Genomic DNA, 6,000 nt, shown 5'->3' with positions numbered 1-6,000 from the left:
TCCCTTTCCTTTCCTTTTTTCCCCTTCTTCTTTATTTCATCGAAGATTTGAACTACCTGGATAGTTTTTCTGATGACAAAACCAGAAATGTTCCCCATCCTTTTTTAAATAAATCTTTTCTGTTTCACCGGGAGGATTGTAGCCTCCTGAAAGGTGGACATTCCTTCAAAGGTTTTCAGGGAACAATTAGAGAAATAACAACAGTCACACTTCCATAATTAGGCAACATTTATTTAGAATTAATTTATTCCCTTCCCCCCTAACACAATGGAGTTTTGCATGTCAACATTGCCCCCTGGTGTCAAGAATGAGGAGAGGACACAGTTTTCTAATTATCTGAGGAAATTCTTTAGTTCCAGATGTTTCAATATGAGAATGGCAGTTTAAACCACCTGGCTGCTTTAAAGGGGAAATTGTGCCCTTTAAATTTACATTTTGATTCAGATAAAATAGTCGTTAAGGGCACTCACCTATAATTTTCTCTGCACATTATTGTGGGGCGAGGTGTTCTTATTTATTTTCCCAAAACCAATGAAATCATAGAATAATGTTATAGAAAATTCCATCTGGGTCATGTATGCTAAATGATCCCTAATATCCCATCGGGTCTCTTCAGTTCCAACTAAACAAGACTCTTACAGCCAGATTTTGAAAAGGTTTCCCTCTTCTCCCTTCACCCCAGCTTCCCTGGGACAAGGCTGACAATGAGATGGGTGGAATACAAATTGAATAAATAGATAAGACAGTTAGTGATCTAGTAGAAAGAGAACAAAAGTAATAAGTTCACCCCAAGGGATTTATTAAAGTCATTCCAATTGTAAGGTGTGATTCACACAGTTTCTACCTTATTCTTTGTCTGTGTAGTGAAACATGGTAGGTCAAACGAAGTAAATAAATGATAAGCAGATACACAGCAGAGGAAATACATGAAGGAATTGTGTAGGTACTACAGGTATTCCTCCATTTACAACAGTCCATTTAGTGACTGTCCAAAGTTACAATGGCTCTGTGGTTGAATGTCTATGGAACTTCTAAGTCTTCCAGGTCATGGTTGTCCCAAAGGTGCCTTTTCAAGAAGCAACTGGACTTTCTAGTTTTCCTTTGAAGACATTTCACTTCTCATCCAAGAAGCTTCTTCAGCTTTTCACCAAAGATGAGTTGAAGACATTTCTTGGATTAGAAGTGAAATGTCTTCAAATAAAAATAAAAGAAGTCCAGTTGCATCTTGAAAAAGCATCTTTAGGATGGCTCTTTGGTTAAGGACACCGAGCTTGTCAGCTGGCAAGACAACAGGCCATGGTTGAGACCTGAGTGTCTCATAATGGAGCAAGCTCATGTTCTTTTCTCAGCTCCTGCCCACCTAACAGTTCAAAAGCATGAAAAATGTGAGTAGATAAATAGGTACCACTTCGGTTGGATGATAGTAGTGTTCCATGTGCCTCAGCATATAATCACGCTGACCATTGACCTTGAAATTTCTTTGGACAATTCTGGCTCTTTTGTGAAAGAAATTGACTTCAGCCACACATCTAGAATTGGACAAAACTGGACAATGCAAACTTTTGGCTCCCCAAATCAACACAGACTGTGGAAACTTTACACTGGATTTCAAGCATCTTGCAGTGTGTGCCTCTTCATTCTTCCTCTGTACTCTGGGTCCTTGGTTTCCAAATGAGATGCAAAAGTTGATCTCATCAGAAAAGAGGACTTTGAACCACTAAGCAACAGACCAGGTCTGTTTCTCTTTATCCCAGGAAAGACGCTTCTGATGTTGTTTGTTGTTCAGCAGCGGCTTGACAAGAGGAATATGATATTTGAAGCCCATTTCCAGGATCCGTCTGTATATCGTGGCTCTTGATGCACTGACTCCAGCCTCAGTCCACTCTTTGTGAAAGTCCCCAACACTTTTGAATGGCCTTTTCCTGGCAATCCGCTCCAGGCTGAAGTCATCCCTGCTGCTTGTGCACCTTTTTCTTCCACACTTTTCCCTTCCACATAACTTTCTATCAATGTGCTTTGATACAGCACTTTGGGAACATCCAACTTCTTTTGAAATTACGTTTTGAGGCTTACCCTCCTTATGAAGGGTGTCACTGATGGTTTTCTACACAATTGTCAGGTCAGCAGTCTTTCCCATGATTGTGATTCCTACTGAACCAGGCTGAGAGACCATTTAAAGGCTCAGGAAACCTTTGCAGGTGTTATGGCTCAATTAGCTGATTAGAGTGGGACACTTTGAGCCTAGAATATTGCACCTTTTCACAATATTCTAATTTTCTGAGATTGGGGATTTGGAGATTTCATAATCTGCAATCATCACAATTATGACAAATGATGGCTTGAACTACCTTGCTTTGCATGTAATGAGTCTATCTCATATATTAGTTTCACCTTTTAAGTTGTATTACTGAAATAAATCAACTTTTGCATGATATTTTAATTTTTTGAGTTTCACTTGTATATTTGGATAAAAGAGATTACTCTACTCACATAATACTTTTTAACATACCCTACAGACAAACACACACAGAAACACAGATAGATTAAGGGGCTGTCATGATAGATGATAAAAGAAATGTTTTTAATTATTGGGAAAGTGAGCAGGGTTACCATGGATTAAATAAAAATCTAGGTTTGCAGTGTGGAAGTTGTGCAACTGATCAATGGGTCAAAAAGGATGGAATTTCAATATAATAAAAAAGGCAGCAACACAATTCAAGCAGAAGATAAATAAAACACAAATACAAAATTGTGTGGATCATTTGGGAGAGCAGAGAAAGTTCTTGACGGGCTTCAGATTCACTTCCTTTCACTGTGTATTTCGCACAGTAATAGACAGCTGTGTCCTCTGGTTTCAGGTTGTTCATTTGCAGATACATCTGGCTTTTGGCATTGTCCCTGGAGATGGTGAAGCGGCCCTTGACTTTGTCTGAATAGCGAATTGTACTTGATGCTGAATTTATATGTCCAACCCATTCCAGTCCTTTCCCTGGAGCCTGTCTAACCAACCCATCCAGAAGTTGCTGAAGGTGTATCCAGAGGCTTGGCAGGAGTGGCGGAGGGACTCTTCAGGTCTTCTCACATCCCCTCCAGACTCGACCAACTGGACTTGAGACTTGGCACCTGAAAAGAAACGTGTATCAATTATCTTTCTTGAATACAAAAATTAAAATGGAAAGAAGCAGAATGGGGGGGAAACTATTACCATGGAGGACTGCCAGTATGGACAGTAAGTTCAGCCAGTGAAGCATTTTTGCTGTGTGCAATGAATGGTGGGGAGATTATCAGAAAGGATTTAGGAAAGTACGCAAACTTTGTTTTTGTGGGTGTAGCCTGAAAAAAAAAAACCAGCTGGCTCTTTTAAGGGTGAAATTGGGACTTGATTTACATATTGGTTGAGATAAAAGAACTCACCAGTGCATTTTTTCCCAGTTTTCCTGTGTGCTCCCTACATTGTTGATTTAACTTTGTAACTTTTCAGTAGTAAAAAAAGTGAAAGGAAATTTTAAGTTAGAATAATAAAAACAAAGACTTGCACAAAAGTGATTCAAGAGAGCAAATGATGAACAAGCACTAAGCACATTTCAGAGAGGCATGTTACAAAAACATGAAAACAACAGCACATCTGAGTTCAGGAAAGGTTTTATACATTTTCCCCTTTAATATGAACTTTTGAATAATCCAAAAAAGAACTGAATGCAGAACAAGATCAAATTTTGTTCTGGATACTATTTTGTGTTGTGTTTTTAATCAGTTGTTACTTGCCTAGAGATGATTGTCCAAGATGGACAGCCATAAGAAATGAATAACAATAATAATAACAATTACAATAAAAAAGTCAATTGTGTGGAATATAACATAATGATAAACAACTTTGTGAAAAGAAGGATGGATGGAAAGAAGGAAGGAAGGAAGGAGGGAGGGATGGAGGGAAGAAGGAAGGAGGGAGGGAGGAAGGAAGGGAGGAAGGAAGGAAGGAAACTTTGAAATTCAAAATGAGAATTTTGAAACAGGAAAAAGAATGTCGGTATTTCTTCTGTAGCAAATATAGCTACATTTATAATATTAACTAAAAAGAGCTCCTCGTTTTCTATTATCCTTTTTTTTCTAATCATCAAAACCACAAATGATGACTGTGTGTTTTTCTGTTTCGTGCAAACTTAATAAATAATATTCTAACAAAAATTTTTAGTTTAGTCTTCTCTGCACATTCAATTATTTTCACCTTCTATCGCTCCATTGTGAGTGGTGTTGAGTTTTTCCATTTAAGGATATAATATCCTCCGTGCAGTTATCCTATATAAAAGCAAAGTTTTATGAGTTTTATTCCAATTGCTTGTCTATTAGTCCAAAGAGAAAACTTTCAATGCTTTCAATTTTAGCTTTATCCTCAAATTCTTCTGGATTAGTGTACTTATCTAATGCCCATTTTAGAGCATTTTTTCAATGTTCACCAAATCTAGTAAAACATTCATTTCCTTTCCTTTTCTTCTTCTTCTTCATTTCATCAAAGATGTGAACTACCTGGACAGTTTTTCTGATGACAAAACCAGAAATGATCCCCATCCCTTTAAAAAATAATTATTTACTGTTTCACTGGGAGGATTGTAGCCTCCTGAAAGGTGGTCATTTTTTTTAGAAATTTCCAGGTCACCATTAAAGAAATAACTGTCACACTTCCAAAATTAGAGCAAAATATATCTAGAATTGATTTGTTCCCTCACCCATAAGCCATGTAGTTTTGTGTGTCAACCCTGGTGCAGGACAAAGATCAATACAGGCAATGTTGCAAGAGGAAAAAGACAAGGGAGTAACATTAGAGATGTTTATGAGAGGAATACAAAAGATGCAAGTAAGAACAGAGTATATAAAAAGAGAACAGAAAATATTGAAAATAGAATAGAGAAGATAGAACAGAGAACAAAAAACATTGAACAAAAAAACAGGAAAAACAAATGAAAAAATTGAAAATATCCAACAGATGATGATGAAATATGAGGACAGACTACAAAAAAAATGAAGAAAAAGAGGATCAAAGAGGGAAGACAATTGGAGATATTGATAGCAGGTTATGTGTGGTGAAAAAGGATAACAGTGAAATACCGGGATGGGAGATGGAAAGGTCAGAATTTTTTCTCAGATTCCAAAATATAGAAGAAAAATTTGGCACAAATAATGATAGAAATTTTGACAAATATTTTGGAGAGAAATAGAGAGAAGATGATGGACAATATAGACGAGAGTGCTCCGAGTCCATACAAGATATGCAGCGAGAAATGGTCTCCCAAGAGAAGTTCATGTAACATTTACTAAGGAAGCAACTAAGACACTAATACTTCAGAAGGCAAGAGAGAAAGAATTGGAATACAAAGGCAAGGAGATTGTAGTTTTGAAACATATACCAAGAAAAGTGAGAGAGATGAGAAGAGAATACCAATTTTTGACTAAATTTTTACTTTAAAAAGGTGTTAATTACAGAATCAACAGTAAAGGATTCAGGATAGTGTTCAAACTTTGTGTTGAGGGAAACCATTTGGCGGCTTTAAAGGGGAAATTGTGCCCTGATTTACATATTGCCTCAGATAAAACAGGCCCTCATAGCATTCCCTTATATATATTTTTGCAGATACATTGCAAACATGATTTTCATGTCACAATGGAGAAATGCATGCACACATACACACTAACACATACACATACATACGCACATGCAAGTCAAGAGAGGAATGTTTTATCCTTATGTTTCAAATAGCCACTTGACTTGATTTTTCCCTTGGGAACTTTTGGCTTCCAAGAAGTTTCCAAGAAGGATGAGAAGTGAAATGGTTTCAAGGAAAATAACCCAAGATAATCGAGTTGCCTTTTGAAAAGCACCTTTGGGACAATTATGACCTGGATGGTTGAGAAATTCCACAGAAACTTTATTACTATGGTTCTTTATACAATGTTGCAGATTTATGCACTGGATTCAGCACTTTTATCCCTCTGTCCTTTGGGGGG

The sequence above is a fragment of the Thamnophis sirtalis genome, unplaced genomic scaffold (genome assembly GCF_051295495.1).
Source record: "Thamnophis sirtalis isolate CommonGarterSnake01/CBP01778 unplaced genomic scaffold, rThaSir2_p1.2 scaffold_4, whole genome shotgun sequence".
In the NCBI taxonomy this organism is placed as follows: domain Eukaryota; kingdom Metazoa; phylum Chordata; class Lepidosauria; order Squamata; family Natricidae; genus Thamnophis; species Thamnophis sirtalis.
Note: the sequence above shows the minus strand (reverse complement) of the source record.